The sequence below is a fragment of the Podarcis raffonei genome, chromosome 2, assembly GCF_027172205.1.
Source record: "Podarcis raffonei isolate rPodRaf1 chromosome 2, rPodRaf1.pri, whole genome shotgun sequence".
Taxonomy (NCBI): Eukaryota; Metazoa; Chordata; class Lepidosauria; order Squamata; family Lacertidae; genus Podarcis; species Podarcis raffonei.
The window spans coordinates 123,026,103-123,043,546 of NC_070603.1; the positions used below are offsets into that span (position 1 = coordinate 123,026,103).

Sequence of the window (17,444 nt, forward strand, 5' to 3'; positions counted from 1 at the left end):
TTGCTAATTGCTTCACTCCCTTAATTTTGACTCCTTCAAGCATTACAATATATAAATCCTAGTTAAAATATTTTTTAAAACTTCCACCACATTCACCACACGTCTCTTAGTTATCTTGCTCGCCTTTACATCTGTTCTTCAATCATTTCCCTTCCTTAGGTTCTTTCATAATCCGTCAAATCTTTATGTTCTCTATATTCTTCACAAGGTTAGTCTAAGCACAGCCAAACTTTCGTATTTGAGCCCTGCTTGTATAAATATTCATTTAAGCATTCCCATTGTTTCTGTATTATAGTTTTGGATTTATGCCTTATTAAATCCATCAATTTTGCTAACTCCAGGTACTCACATAGTTTACTTAACCAGTTCCCTTTTGTTGGGATATAATTTCCTTTCCAATGACAGGCTACCAACATTTTCAGAATCCAATCTTCAGAATCAGTTGTATATCTTAAATCCCGTTCCCACTTTAGAATATTCTCTCCTTTGACTTCTTGATCTGGGAGGACTTTATCTAATAATCTATATATTTTAGAGAGTGTTTTTTGATTATTTTGTAAAGCCTCTCTTTCTAATTTTGATATTTTATTTCCCAAATCCCCTAGTTTTTATATCTTTCTTGTATGTAGCCTTAAGTTGGAAATATTCTAACCAATTTCTTCCCAGTATTTTGAGTTCTTCATATTCTTTTAATTTGATACAGTGGTACTTCGGATTACATACGCTTCAGGTTACATACGCTTTAGGTTACAGACTCTGCTAACCCAGAAATAGTGCTTCAGGTTAAGAACTTTGCTTCAGGATGAGAACAGAAATCGTGCTCCGGCGGTGCGGCAGCAGCAGGAGGCCCCATTAGCTAAAGTGGTGCTTCAGGTTAAGAACGGTTTCAGGTTAAGTACGGACCTCCGGAATGAATTAAGTACTTAACCTGATGTACCACCGTATTTTCATTCATTCCTTCTGCTAAATCTCTATAAGTTGGCCAGGCAATTATTTTTTTAATGTCGAGGTTGCCTCTATTGGAGAGGTCCACCTTGGAGTTCTTTCTATAATTCTCTCTTTTGTTCTTTCCCATACCTCAAATAGGGCCTTTCTCACAAGGCGGTTTGTAAATCCTTTGTGCAATTGTATTTTCCCATAGAATAAATATCCATGCCAACCCTGTATTTTGTCCCAGCCTTCTAGTTCCAAAACTTCAGTATCTTTTAGTAGAATCCACTCTTTCATCCAACTCCAGCATGCTGCTTCAAAATATCTTCTTAAATCTGGGACTGCAAATGCCCCCGTTTCTTTTGGCCCCATCATTATTTCTGATTTTATTCTGGCTTTCTTCCCTTGCCATATAAAATTGGCAAGGTCTCTTTGCCAGCTTTTAAAATATTTTGTCCCAATTATTATTGGGATAGTTTAAAATAAAAATAGGATTATCTTTCTGTGTGAACGTAAACAAAGATCCTTGGAGACTCTGGCAGAAGTTGAACAAACAAGAAAGATTATTTTACAGAAGAAAGTTGAAAAAAGCAAAGGATGTGTCAGGAGATAGATAATGTTCTTTCAGGAAACAGTAAACCTATTAATAAATTGTACTAAATTTAGTGTATGTTACAGGGTTCTAAACAAAGTAGTAAATGCACAGCTTTTTTAAACTTCTGTTGCTTTTTTTAAGTTATTCCTCTTCGATGTTACAGGTGTCTAGAGAGGATGGCCAATGCTGAGCTTATTTCCAGTTATTTCACTTCAGCTCCTTAACTTAGTTGTTGCAACTTAATATTTTGATTTTTAAACAAGGTGGTACTTTCTGTCAGTTTCCACACTCCTGAGGTACTTCTGACAGTATAGAAGACCCAGGGGGTCACCACACCCTTCAAAACTGGTTTGGGATTCTTCTCTTTCTAGAAGATCTTTCCCATCCTGACTGAAATGAGACCAAAGTAGACAGTATCCTCACAGCTTCTACTTCTACTACTGAAGTTGATGGAAGGCACTCCAGGCCACCGAGGCCGCCTGAGCCTCGAGCGACAGCAAAGGCTCCAGGAGTACCCCCAAGCTGTGAACCTGCTCCTTTGGAGGAAACGTGACCCTGTGAAGAGCAGGTGGCCTAGGGAACCCCCACTAACAGTGCCTTGGTCTTATCTGCTAGGATATTTCCGTTCCACCTTAAAAGGGAGCAGGATGTTTGTGTCACAGTCTGCGTATTTCCTGTTCACAGGATGTTTATGTTTTCTATTGCTTTCGTTTCTCTCTGTGTCGGAGACACTGAAGCAGGCAGTCATTTTTTTTGTTCTGATCAACGCTGAATAAAACGCTGAATAAAACTTGTAAATAATGCTCTCCTGAGTGCGACTTTTGCTGTGTGAATTCTGCTGATAGAGCGTGCATCAGCCCAGGAATGTGGATGCTATTTTCTGGAGCTCGTGTCGCTATTTGCTGATACTGCGTGTCTACGGGAGATCGATGGACGTCCGGAGACGACGTGGAGTCATCATGGACTTTATCTCCCTGGCAGTATCCCAACATTATCTGGATTGAGTTTAAGTTTGTTGGCTCTCTCCAGTCCATTACCGAGGCAAGACACTGGTCCAGCACTTCCACTGCCTCACCTGCAGATGTAAAGGAGAAACAGAGCTGAGTGTCATCAGCGTACTGCTGACAACGTACTCCAAACCTCCAGATAAGCCCACCCAGCAGTTTCATGTAGATGTTTAACAACCTGGGGGATAAGCTTGAGCCCTGAGGAACCCCACATTGAAGGTTGCATGGGGCTGAAAATCACTCCCCATGCACCACCTGGCTTACTTCTGACCTGGCTTACTTCTCAGCAGATGTGCCAACTTGAATAAAATAATAGGAGGGCCCAGGCAATCACTGTCCAGCAGAATTGAACATATGATGCCGTGCACACACACTATTTGAATGGCAGTGCCGGTTAACTTTGGGGGTGCCAGGACCCCACAAATATTTTATTGGCAAAGTCGATCAGCCCCTAGGAGTTGGCTCTTGTGCGTCAGAACCGCAAAGGGCTGGGCTGCATATTCTTCCACCCGGATCTCTGCAACTACTGAGAAGAGTTGAATGCTGACTATTCCTGACTCCCTGGAGCAGTCCTTGTTTCTGCTAATAATGAGTTAGCTTCATCACATGCTCTCTGTGATTTTGGCCGGCTGGCTCTGACAGTTCCTAGGATTCCATGAATCCAACCTCCCTGGAGGAAGGGGGTGCAGTGGGAATAGGACACCCCCCGCTTTACTTCAATCAGATACCTGAGCAGGAGGAAGACGCCAAGGCAGCTCTGGAGCCCCTCCAGGAAATTCTCGTCCCCTGGCAATGCTTGGCTGGGCTTCCCTCCCACACCCTCTTCCTCCCAGTCTAATGGATGATGGGATCTTGGCCCCTAGGAGTTGGCTCCTGGGCCTCTTTCCACCCCCTCCCTGGGGAGTCAACCCTGAGGGCCCTCTTTGGCGATGGGGACCCTCATCTGAAGGACAGGGAAGGTCAGGGTTCGAATCCCAACGACAGGGTGAGCTCCCGTTGCTCTGTCCCAGCTTCTGCAAACCTAGCAGTTCAAAAACATACCAGTGCAAGTAGTTGTGGCATTTCTGTGCACTCTGGTTTTCACCATTGTACCCCGTTGCGCCAGAAGCGGTTTAGTCCTCCTGGCCACATGACCCGGAAAAGCTGTCTGTGGACAAACGCCAGCCCCCTTGGCCTGACAGCGGAGACGAGCGCCCCAACCCCACAGTCGCCTTTGGCTGGGGTCCTTTACCTTTTGAATATCCCAGTGTTATTGTGCGTGGGGGGAGGGTAATCTCCTGCGCGGGAGGGGCTTCATCCTGCCATGCAAGCCCTGCAGGTGTTGGGTTCCCACTTTGCAGCTGGATTGCATAGATCCGGGGCCCAGTAAGGGCCCTTTTTGGGGGCCCCTCCCTTCCCCATCACTGCATCTTCATCCCCTTGTCCTCTCTGCCCATCCGCCTCCCTTGCTTGCTCCTACGGGAGTCTATTTCTGCGAGTCAGGCGGGGGTACCACCCCCCCTCTATGATGGGGGGGCAGTTCTTCCTGAACTGGATCCTCAGGGATCCTGCACCTCAGCCCACAAGGCCCCTTTTCTGCAAGGTGGTTCTTTGGCCACTTCTTCCCTGCCTCTGGTTTACAGAAAGCTGCGAAATCTGCACATGCCCAGAGTATGGTGGATTTTCAAAACTGTGGTTATGTTTGGTGTGGGGAAGAAAGGGGGGGAGCTGTGTGCGGACAAAGGTCCAGGGGTCCTTCACCTTCGCCTTCCCTTTGGTGGGCATCGCACGTCAGTTTCCGCAAAGGGGCCCCTGGGGGTGCAGGGCAGGGGAGCGTCTCTTGGCCCCCCAGGGAAAGAGAAACGTGTGTGTGTGTGTGTGTGTGTGTGTGTGGAGGGGGGGAGACTTCCAGGATGTGCCCTGCCGGTGGGTCCCAGGGAAGGCGCTTCCAGGAGAGGCCCTTTAACATTCACTTATTGAGTCATTTCAAAGTAGGGATCCAGATGCACACGGCAGAATGGTAACGGGGAACCCCCACCTCCCTTGTCGTCACTCTGCACAAGATAGGGGGGGGCCTTGATGCAGAGTCCTTGGCCCAGATGGAGGAGGGAGGGCAGCCCCTAGAGCGCAGAAGCAGGCAGGGAGAGGGAGGGAGGGAGGGAGGGGCGGTCTGGGTGCCCTCGGCTTGCCAAGGGTTAAAAGGAGCAGAGCGGGATTCCTAGAGAGGACAGGAAGGGGAGGGCGGGGGAGGGCAAGGTCCTCCCCAGCAGAAGCCCCTCCCTGCCCAGTCCCTTCCTGCGAGCAACGAGGAGGCTGCTTTGTTCTCTCTGCTTTGCAAAAACTTCCTCGGTGCCCCTCCTGGAATCTGGTGAGTCTCTTCTCTCTTCCCCCTTGGGGTGCAGCGGGGAGAAGGGGGTCCCAGGGCTGCAAGGGAGGAGGCAACCCCCCCGTTCAGCTCATGCATGGGGGGGAGACCCCCAAGTCAGGGAGCAGAGGGTCCTGCCCCCAGTTCCTCTCTGCCGTGCCAGGGAGGGGCTGAGTGTCCAGCAGGTCTGCAACTCTGTTCTTCCTTTGGATCAAGATGCTGCCTTCCCTTTGGGGGGGGAGTCTTTGGGGCAACAAAAAGAGGGCATGCAAATAAGCCCCCTTCAGACTGAGGGGAAAGTCGCATTTCACAACACAGAGAAGCATCCAAGGACTCCGAGGAAGGAGAAGCCCTGTGGAGTGGGGAGATACAGCCCCCCCAAGTGTGGAGACTGGAGGGGAGACCCTCTCCCACCATCTACCCAAATACAATTCCCAGAGATCCCTGGCAAGAAGGGGGGATTGGTGACCACTCTGGGAATTGCAGTCTTTGTCTCCTTGCAACTCTCAGGGTCCTGAACCAATTCTGGCTCCCAGGATTCTTGGGAGGAGTCCCTAGGGCCGGGTGAGATCTGGTTTCCAACCTTGTTAAACATCTGCCCCCTCCCAGCAGAGCAAGTGCACAGACTGGCACGTGCCACTCTTGGGAGCAGGAGCTGCATCCAGCCTTGCTCAGCTCAATATTTTTAGGAAGACCATGCCCCTCCTGCCCTGGCAAGGCACTGGGGTGAAGCTGATCAGCATCCTGTGTGAATGATAATAATCATAATAACAACAATAATATTTACCTGCCGCCCATCTGACTGGGTTTTCCAAGACACTCTGGGCTGCTTCCAGCACATATAATATACAGGGCTGCCTTCAGGTGTCTTCTAAAGGTTACATAGTTACTCATCTCCTTGACATCTGATGGGAGCGTGTTCCACAGGGAGGGCGCCACTACCGAGAAGGCCCTCAGCCTGCTTCCCTGTAACTTCTCTTCTTGCACTGAGGGAACCGCCAGAAGGCCCTTGGTGCTGGACCTCAGTGTTCAGGCTGAACGATGGGGGTGGAGATGCTCCTTCGGGTATCCTGGGCCGAGGCCGTTTAGGGCTTTAAAGGTCACCACCAACACTTTGAAAGTAGATCCTTTAGGAGCGGTCTTACATGGTTCCAGCAGCCACTCCCAGTCACCAGTCTAGCCTCCGCATTCTGCAGAACACTAAGTGAATGACACAGAAGTTGCTGCAGACTAAAGTTAGAAAAGCTTTAATTGCTATAAATGGTATAAGGAAACATGATAAGGAATTAAGGGGAAAGATGGTGTTGACCTGGAGTGGTTACAGAGTTTCTGGTCTCTCCTGAGTGCCACGGGCCCTGCTCCAAAGAGAGCTTCTCTAAAGAAAGCACAACCAAAAATCACTCCATTTTGCGTGAATAAGGAAAATGAGGAGGTGGCTAAGAAACAGCAGGAGCCAGATCCTATGGTTTTTGCACCAAGTTCTATCCATAAGCCCCACTGAGTTCAATGGGGTCTACTCTCAGGTCACTAGTGTGCATACCATGCCAGCCTTACGAAGTGGAGTGAGGTGCCAACAGATTAAATGGGAATCACTGGAGATGTTTGAATGGGGTTTTTGTTGGGAAGGGGCTGCCCCATTTGTGCTTCTCCAGGAGCAGGGGAATATCTAGGGCAGGAGAATCCCTGCAGGGCCTCTGAGGCTCCCTTTGTTTCTTCCTCTCTCCCAGGACCCTGCAGCTTGTGGTGGCTTCTCGACTCCTCAGGAAGGATGAAAGAGACTGAATCTGTAAACCTAGCGAGGATGGAAGGGGGAAGATGGACAGTTGACCTGGTCAGGTTGTCTCCTGCATCCCTCCTCACAGCCTCTGAGCGTTCCCTCCCAGGAACCTCCGAGAGATCTGGTGAGTGCCAGGGGAGGGGAGATGGGGACATGGATGGATGGGGCTGGAGAGGTATCGGGGCTTGTGTATCATTCGTGCACACTCCCCCACCTCTCCAGTCTGCCTTCCAACTCCGTCAAGACCCGGCTGAGGGGGGTGGGGTGCGTCGAAACTTTTTCAGAACATAAAGAAACAGAAACAGTAGTTTGCTGCCACCACTTCCTTATCTTAGAACAGCCCTGAAAAGTAAGCTAAGGAAGGAGATTACTCTCCAGTTTTACTGGGCTGCCTCACTTTACCATGGCACAGACAGAAATCCATCAGGTTCTGGTAGGTGACTAAGTGGTCAGGTACTGGTTTAGCTTCCCCGGAAGAAAGGCAGAAAAGACAGAAACAGGGACAAGTCCTTTTTCCAGAATTTTTTAAAAAACAAGATTATTCAAACATAAAAGTTGGCACATCTCTTACAAATCCCAAACAGCAAATAAAAACATTTTTCAATATCACTAACTACAGAACATACTCACAACGAGAATGAAAGTGTGAAACAGAACTGTTCTCCACATATCTGGCATCAGGGCAAGTCCTCTTTGCAAGACAATGGTCTCACATGGCAAGGTATGTTAGGGAATTGCAAGTTGGCTTCCTTAGGTTTTATCCCCTTTGAACCCACGTGGATTCAAAACTCAAAAGCCAATCAGTTCTTTAGATTAATTAGCAACTCGCCAATGGTTAGATAGAAGAACAATAACTCAGGCTTGTTAGGAGCCTCGACAGCAGAATCCTGTTTATCAAAAGGCCTTGAAGATTAAAAGCATTCCCAGAGCCATACCACATTCTTTGAGTTGTAAATTAAGCTTCATAACCTTTTCCACACAGAAACGGCATCTAAGATAGCCAGGTGTCAAGACTAAATGTGAGGCTCCCTTTGTTTCTTCATCCCTCAGAAACCTGCAGCTCGTTTTCGCTTCTGAGCTCCTCAGGAAGGATGAAAGAGTCTGATTCTGCAAACCTAGCTAGAATGGAAGGAGGAAGATGGACGGTTGACTTGGTCAGGCTGCCTCCTGCATCCCTCCCCAGAACTGTTGAGCATTCCCTCCTAGGGCCCTCAGAAAGATCTGGTGAGTTGCAGGGGGTAAGATATGGGCGCAGGAGTGGAAAGAGACAGGAGGAGGGAAACACATTGGCAAGGGGAAAAGATGGAGAGGAGAGAAAAGGCAGGAAGAAGGAAGCAGAGAGGCCTTTTCCCATGCTCCTCTTTGTTTCTGGGATCTGCTTTCATAGAGTAACCAGAAACCTTTTTCCTCTCACAGCGTTTTGATTTTACATTTTTCCCCTGCACTACATGATTAAATGATGATTATTACCTAGACTAATACAGAAATATGGGTAAAAGGTGTTGGGGAAATGCTTTCAGTAATTATAGATTATTTATTTATTTATTTATTTATTTATTTATTTATTTGAAACATTTCTACCACTTTATTTTTTTTCTAGACAATTATCATTATTTATGTAATTTATATATCTCCCTTCATACAAAGATATTCCTTGAAACCCTAAAATCATTTCTCCCTTTGCTTCAAAGCAGGTGGTGCAGACAATCGACAGAACTCTGCAGAACGTGGAATGAGCTTTATCGATGGTGGAAACCTTACAAACCATCAACAAACTCACACGGGGGGGAAACCATTTCAATGTAATGAGTGTGGAAAGAGTTATAGTAGTAATGCCACTCTTAAACAACATCAGCGAATTCATACAGGGGAAAAACAATATGAATGTGTGGAGTGTGGGAAGTGCTTCAATGCGAGTGGAAAGCTTACAAGACATCAACGGACTCACACAGGAGAGAAACCATTTAAATGTATGGAGTGTGGAAAGAGCTTCAGCGAAAGTTGGACCCTTCATACGCATCATCGAAGTCACACAGGGGAGAAACCATTTAAATGTATGGAGTGTGGAAAGAGCTTTGGTCAGAGTTCACACCTTACTTCACATCATCAAACCCACACAGGGGAGAAACAATTTAAATGTATAGAGTGTAAAAAGAGCTTCCGTGACAGGGGAACACTTAGAAAACATCAACTACCGTATTTTTCCCTCTATAACACGCATATTTTTTCTCCTAAAAAGGAAGGGGAAATGTCTGTGCGTGTTATTGAGCGAATGTGTGGTCCCTGGAGCCGAAAAATCAGGCAAAAATCAAATCGCGCTTCACGGAGAAGGGAAATCTGAAAAGAGGAAGTGGCTGCTTTCCTGCATTCTGCCTCAGGGTCTTACTGCCCACCCTCCTCTGTTTCCTTGCTGTGTTTGCTGAAACGGAACAAAGAGCAGGGAAAGCCCCTCCCCTCCAGGCAAGCAGAGAGGAAAGCAGACTGTGTTCCTTCTATTTCCTCTCTGTGCTCCGGTGCTGCTGGGGGAGAGGGAGAGAGAGAGAGGGTGGGAGGGAGGGAGGAGAGAGAGAGAGAGAGAGAGAGAGAGAGAGAGAGAGAGAGAGAGAGAGAAATGGCTGGGGTGGGGGAAAACGTTTGCCTTTCTTTTCTCCCTCCCGTTAAATCCCTCTCCTGCATTCTTAGCCAGCTGCTTCTCTGCACACCACCTCATGTCCCTTCTTTGTTTTTCCTTCGCTCCCCATTTAAAATGTGGTTACAAAGCATAGATCCACATGGATCCTCAGGATCTTTGCATTGGGTCACCCCAAATTCACCATCAGATCACATAGCATGTCCATGGCTACAGCCTGCACCAAAAAAATCACGCACCCACTGTTGCCTGGGGCTGCAATGGTGCAAAAATGTGGTTACAAAGCATGGATCCACAGGGATCCTCAGGATCTTTGCATTCGGTCACCCCAAATTCACCATCAGATCACATAGCATGTCCATGGCTACAGCCTGCACCAGAAAAATCACGCACCCACTGTTGCCTGGGGCTGCAATGGTGCAAAAACGTGGTTACAAAGCATGGATCCACAGGAATTCTCAGGATTTTTGCATTGGGTCACCCCAAATTCACCATCAGATCACATAGCATGTCCATGGCTACAGCCTGCACCAAAAAAATCACGCACCCACTGTTGCCTGGGGCTGCAATGGTGCAAAAACGTGGTTACAAAGCATGGATCCACAGGAATTCTCAGGATTTTTGCATTGGGTCACCCCAAATTCACCATCAGATCACATGTCTGTGGCCACAGCATGAAGCACAAAAATGATACATCCACTGTTTCATTCAGAATGTTTTTTCCCTTGTTTTCCTCCTCTAAAAACGATGTGCGTGTTATGGTCAGGTGCGTGTTATAGAGCGAAAAATACGGTAATTCACACAGGGGAAAAGCCATTCACATGTATAGAGTGTGGAAAGAGCTTCCGTCATATTAGTTCACTTCGTGTACATCAACGGACTCACACAGGGGAGAAACCATTTGAATGTCTAGAGTGTGGAAAGTGGTTCAGACGAAAGACACACCTCACTTCACATCGGCGAACTCACACGGGGGAGAAACTATTTAAATGTTTGGAATGTGGAAAGACTTCCACTGATAGTCGAACACATGCAGAACATCAGCGAACACACACAGGAGAGAAACCACTTACATGTATGGAGTGTGGAAAGAGGTTCCGTCATAGCAGCTCACTTACTTCCCACCAGCTAACTCACACAGGGGTTAAACCATTTAAATGTATGGAGTGTGGAAAGAGCTTTGGTCAGAGTACCCACCTTACTTTACATCAGCAAACTCACACAGGGGTTAAACCATTTAAATGTATGGAGTGTGGAAAGAGTTTCCGTCAGAGTGCACACCTTAACATACATAAACGTATTCACACAGGGGTGAAAGACTTTAAATGCTTGGAGTGTGGAAAGAGCTTCAGTTGGAAGAATCAGCTTAATTCTCATCAACGAACTCACACAGGGGAGAAACCCTTTAAATGTATGGAGTGTGGAAAGAGGTTCAGCGAAAGTTGCACCCTTAATATTCATCATCGAACCCACACAGGGGAGAAACCATTTAAATGTATGGAGTGTGGAAAGAGTTTCCGTCGGAGGACACACCTTACTTTACATAAACATACTCACACAGGGTGAAACTTTGAATGCTTGGAGTGTGGAAAGAGCTTCAGTCAACGTGGGAAACTTAGTGAACATTCACTCAATGTTCATTCTTTTACATAGAATTCTAGAGTTCACCCTTTTTGGATGGGGCAGTGTGGAAACACATTCACTTTGTTTTGTTTACTTCTCTGGAACAAATGAACCTCAAAGGCAGATTAGCATGACAGTCCACCAAGAGGTTCAGTGCTGTCACTTGTGGACTGAATCGGGACCATGGATGTTTTTCACAATGTGGGTTAATCAGATTCCCAGTGCCAACTACAGTGGTACCTTGGTTTAAGAGCGGCTTAGTTTATGGACAACTTAGTTTATGAACAACTTGGAATAAGAATGCTACAAACCTGTAAGTAGGTGTTTGGGTTTGTGAACTTTGCCTTGGAAACAGAACATGTTCTGCTTCCTGTTGAGTGTGTTCCGTTTGTAAATTGAGTCTCCCACTGCTAATCAGAGGCTTCCTGTTGAGTCTGTCGGCTGTTGAGTCCGGAGCACCCACACAACACAGAGGTGTTATTTGGAGCTTTTGTCTTTGCTATTTTTTTGTGTTTGTATGGCTTTTTCTTTTTAACTGTGACTTGTTCTTTGTTTTATGGTACTGACTTTTGACTGTGGCTTGATACTTCATTTTTGTGACTGTGTGGAACCCAGTTCAGCTACTGGTTGATTGTGTGACTGCAGAAATGGAGAAAAGCCCCCCATCCAAACAATTACTATCATCAGTGCACGTAAGAAAAAAATAATAATTTTGAGTTTTATCATCTACAATACTGTCTTATTTATTTTATTGTACAGTACATTGATTATTGCCTTCCTTTTATGGATCAGTGGTCTTGTTAGATAGTAAAAATCATGTTAAATTGCTGTTTTAGTGGTTGTTTTTCATTGTCTGGAATGGATTAATCCATTTTCCATTAATTTCTATGGGAAAGCATGCCTTGGTTTACGGACAGACTTCCTGAACAGATTAAGTTCGTAAACCAAGGTATCACACTGATTTTGTGTGTGAAAACAACTATTAATAAAAGCGGTGGACTTGTAATCTGGTGAACCGGGTTCGCGTCTCCGCTCCTCCACATGCAGCTGCTGGGTGACCTTGGGCTAGTCACACTTCTCTGAAGTCTCTCAGCCCCACTCACCTCACAGAGTGTTTGTTGTGGGGGAGGAAGGGACAGGAGAATGTTAGCTGCTTTGAGACTCCTTAAGGGGAGTGAATGGCGGGCTATCAAGTCCAAACTCCTCTTCTTCTTGACTGGGAAGTCACGAAGGAGGAGAGTAATGCTGTCATGATTCAATGGGCCCAGGATTTTGGATATAATGAAGCATGTGACGGTAATAGCAGGTACCCTATTTGCGCTATAAGGATCAGGCAGACACAGCAATGGAGAATAAGAAGGTGAAGTTTATTGCCAAGTAATAAGGACCCAGTTTGGAATCTCTTCCAAAAGGAACTGGGACCCCGATTGACAGAAATCCTGAGGTCTTTATACATGAGAAAATCACAGCAAATCATAGATCATGGGGCAACCATGAGACAGTCACGATATTGCCAGCGAAAATTAGCCAATTAACAAGCTCCTTGCCATGCTTCCAGCCTGGTCAAGCACAGGGTTGTACTTCTGCTTTCCGTTGCTTGCAGTGATGCTCCGTCTAACCTCTCCCCTAGTTACAACAGGACAGGGAGTTTTTGTAGTTTAGTTCTTTCTGTTCCAGTGGATTAATTTAGCCTGTATCTGAGGGGATTTTGCACCAGTATCTCTGATTCACGTCTTCCCCTTCTTCAGGGTACACGGATGTTTGTAGGGGAAAGGTCGGCTCCTAATTTTGCTGTTTCAAGCAGTTTGCAGTTAGCTAAGGCACAGCTTCCCTTTGATTCAAAATGGATTATAAAATACTGTAAGCCCTGATTATGTGTGAGCATATATGAATATATTGATTACTGATAACTGATTATATGAATAGCATAAGGGTAGCGCTTCTTCGTTGCCTCAATAACACAGATATGAAAGAGTGGGAAAGTAAATCTGGAATTCACAGAATGCTAAACCTTGAGGTAACATTTCCAAAAAAATGCAATATTGTTGGTATTTGACCCCATGGAAACTTTCAAAAACGTATAAAAATCTTTTTAGTAATTTTTGGTGATGTGGAGAAGGAACAGGCACAATGTTCCATATGTGGTGGCTATGTAAAAAGGTTTTCTGGGATGACATCTATATAGAACTTTAAAAAATGTTAAATGCTTGTTTCACAAAAAAACCAGAAGCCTTTTTATCAAAGGCGCTGATATTCCTAGAAATGTAAGGGAGGTCTTTTTATACGCCACTGTTGCCGCTAGAGTCCTAATAGCGACAAATTGGAAGAGTGATAAAGTTCCTTCCAGGTTAGAATGGTTACAAGAATTGGTCTAATATGCAGAGCTAGCCAAACCAACCGAAAAAATAAAAGATAATTCAAAACAAGTGTTTATTTCAAAATGGGAAGTTTTAAGAAGATATCTTAAGAAAAGTTGTTGCAGCTTGAACTCGGTTACAGCCTTTGAATAACATCTGTAGCTGTTTTAAGTAAGAAAAAGGACACAGGAGAAATAATATTTTATTATACAACAAGTGGATATGTTTTTGCAATAAGTCAGTAATGGTGAAGAAGAAGAAGAGTTTTGATTTGATATCCTGCTTTATCACTACCCGAAGGAGTCTCAAAGCTGCTAAGATTCTCCAAAGGTGAAAGAATGTACCTTCAGACTCTTTACATTTCCAACATTTATTATCAGGCAAGTGATAAATTTTTGATAGCTTGACTGGTGTCATGTACCACCTGTAAACCATTTTCATTAGGTTTTCTCTTAAGGCATTACATGCCGTAAATTTAATACCGGTGGTCCATAACTGTTCCCAGTCAGCCGCCATAATATTATGTCCAAGATCCTGTGCCCACTTAATCATAGCTGATTTCACCGTCTCATCCTGGGTATTCCATTTCAGCAGCAAATTATACATTTTTGACAGATTTTTACTTTTGGAATCTAGTAACTGTGTTTCCAATTTTGATTTTTCCATCTGAAAACCAATTTTTTTGTCCAGATTATAAACCTCCATTATTTGATAATAATGGAGCCAATCACGTACCTTATTCTTTAACTTTTCAAAACTCTGTAATTTCAACTTGTCACCTTCCTGTTCCAAAATTTCCCAATACTTCGGCCAATTGGCCTCCATATCGAGTTTTTTCAAAGCTTTCGCTTCCATTGGAGACAGCCACCTTGGGGTTTTATTTTCCAATACATCCTTATATCTTATCCAAACGTTAAAGAGGGATTTTCTAACAATATGATTCTTAAATGCTCTATGTACGTTGAGCTTATCATACCACAGATATGCATGCCATCCGAATATTAAAACCTTCCAAATCCAAAACATCAGTGTTTTCAAGAAGTAGCCATTCCCTCAGCCAACAAAACGCAGCTGATTCATAATACAATTTAAAGTCCGGCAGGGCAAAACCGCCCCTTTCTTTAGCATCGGTTAAAATCTTAAATTTTATTTGGGGTTTCTTGCCCTGCCAGACAAATCTTGAGATATCTTTCTGCCACTTCTTGAAACACTCCATCTTGTCTATGATCTGCAATGCTTGAAACAAAAATAACATTCTGGCAATACGTTCATCTTTATAACTGCGATTCGGCCTAGCATTGATAATTTCAAATTTGACCATATCTCTAAATCCTTTTTCACCTCCGACCAGCATTTTTCATAATTATCTTTAAATAAATTTACATTTTTTGCTGTCAAATTCACCCCTAAGTATTTCACTTTCTTAACCAATGTTAATCCTGTCTCTTTCTGGAACTTCTCTTTCTCACCATCCGTTAAATTTTTCTCTAACACCTTGGTTTTCATTTTGTTCAATTTAAAACCGGCTACTGTACCAAAATCTTGAATTAATTCCAGTACTCTTTTTGTACTGGACTCTGGTTCCTGCAGTGTCAATACCAGGTCATCTGCATATGCTTTCAACTTATACTGTTTTGCTCCCACCTGAATACCTTTGACCAATTGATCCCTTCTAATTATATTTAGCAAGACCTCCAAAACAGATATAAAAAGCATTGGGGAGATTGGGCAACCTTGTCGTGTGCCTTTCTCAATTTTAAATTCTTCTGTTACTACATTGTTCACAATTAACTTGGCCTTTTGCTCTGAATAGATTGCTCCTATACCGTTCTCAAACCCCTGACCAACCCCCATCCCTTGTAGATTTTTCTGCATAAAACTCCAAGAAATGTTGTCAAAGGCTTTCTCCGCGTCCACAAATATAAGAACAGCTTTGGTATTAATGTCCTCTTGTAGTTTCTCCAAAATATTTATTATGTTCCTTGTATTGTCAGACAAATACCTGCCCGGGAGAAAGCCCGCTTGGTCTCTATGAATTCCTTCTGCTAGTACCTTTTTCAGTCTTTTAGCCAAAATATCTGCAAATATTTTGTAATCCACATTAAGTAGGGATATGGGGCGGTAGTTCTTAAGCTGTGTCTTTTCAGATTCTGTTTTCGGTATAAGTGTAACATAGGCTTCCTTCCACGACTCAGGTGCCCTTTTCCCTTCCAGTATTTCATTACAGACGTCTTTTAATGGTTGTATTATCCACTCCTTCAGTGATTTGTAGTATTTTGCAGACAAACCGTCTGGACCTGGTGATTTACCCAGTTGTATATTCTGAATGGCCGTTTCCACTTCCTGATCTGTTATTTTATAGTTCAACATTAATTTATTTTCCTGTGAAATTGTTGGTAAGCAATTTAATTTCAAAAAACAATCAATGTCTGTTTCTTTCTGCGGCTCCTGTGTATATAGCTATTTAAAATACTTCTGGAAGCACTTTCTTATCTCTCCTGGATTGTGTATATTCTTTCCTTCCACTTCCAAATTTGTAATGGTATTAAGTTTTTGTCTTTTTTTTCAATTGCCAGGCCAGCAGTTTCCCGCATTTATTTGCCGATTCAAAAGTTTTTTGTCTCATTTGTTTAATTTTCCATTCTATTTCCTGATACATCAGTTTCATATACTGTACTTGATATAACTTTATTTCTTTCAGAATCTCCTGTGACGTTGGTTTCACTCTCAGTTTCTTTTCTCCTTTTATCTTTTCCAAAATTTTGTCTTTTTTCTCATTCTGTAGTCTTTTCCTGATTGCATTCTGCTGTATCAAAAATCCTCTCATAACAGCTTTACTTGTGTCCCATATTACTCTTTTCTCGACCATTGTGCTCAAATTGATCTCAAAGTAATCTCTCAGGGTTTTTTGGACCTTCTTAATCACATCTTCATTTCTAAATAAAGAGTCATTCATCCTCCATCTGAAGGATCCAATTGGTGTTAATTTCAATTCCATCTTAACAGCATTATGGTCAGAGCAAGTTTTAGGACATATTTCCACTTTCGTGATTTTCTGAGTCAGTCCTCTGGTTGCCCATATTTGATCAATCCTTGTCCATGTCATTTTAGCCTCGGAGAAAAAAGTTCCCTCTCTTTCCAGAGGGTTCTGTAATCTCCAAGTGTCAGTTAAATCCAAAGTGTCTGTCATATCAAAAAAGGTTTTTGGTAATCTACCATCTTTGGTGACTGCCTGTTTCTGAGTTTTGTCCATATTAGTAGAAACCACTCCATTCATATCCCCCATCAAGATCAAATTATAATCCAAATAGTCCAGCAAAGTCTCATGTAGCTTTTTAAAGAATTCCGATTTTCCATCATTTGGTGCATAAATGCCTACAATTAAAAATCTCTCTCCCTGTGATTGAATTTCTGTTGCCACAATTCTTCCATGTTCATCCTTAAATCTAAATTTTGGTGATAAATTTTCCTTTGCGTAAATTACTACTCCTCTTTTTTTAACTTTGTCCGATGAAATAAATTCCTGTCCCAGTTTTTTATTACTGAGGAGTTTCCTGTGTACTCTAGTCACATGCGTTTCTTGTAGACAGATCACATCCAATTGTTCCCTTTGTAATATATGAAAAAAAATTCGTCTCCTTTCGGGTATATTACAACCGTTGATGTTCCAGCTTAATATTTGTAGTGACATGGTGTACTTATTCTGCTTTTCCTCCAACTGCGCCCTGGGGTTGTTCTTCCTCTGTTGGTTTCACTCTGTTGTTCAATCCAAAAGATAGGTTCAGTACATCCAACGCTGATGCGCCCGGCTGTTGTCCTGTCTCCTTGTGTAGATATTCGTATTTCTCCAGAAATTTAATTTTATCTTCCACTGATTTTAGAATCATAGAATCATAGAATCATAGAGTTGGAAGAGACCACAAGGGCCATCGAGTCCAACCCCCTGCCAAGCAGGAAACACCATCAGAGCACTCCTGACATATGGTTGTCAAGCCTCTGCTTAAAGACCTCCAAAGAAGGAGACTCCACCACACTCCTTGGCAGCAAATTCCACTGTCGAACAGCTCTTACTGTCAGGAAGTTCTTCCTAATGTTTAGGTGGAATCTTCTTTCTTGTAGTTTGTATCCATTGCTCCGTGTCCGCTTCTCTGGAGCAGCAGAAAACAACCTTTCTCCCTCCTC

At 43.9% G+C, this 17,444-nt stretch overlaps 1 pseudogene; it reads left to right on the top strand.

The window, feature by feature from the left end:
- The first annotated feature begins 7,699 nt into the window (after positions 1-7,699).
- The window catches only part of LOC128408862 (zinc finger protein 91-like), a 51,802-nt pseudogene continuing 42,057 nt past the window's right edge, over positions 7,700-17,444 (top strand).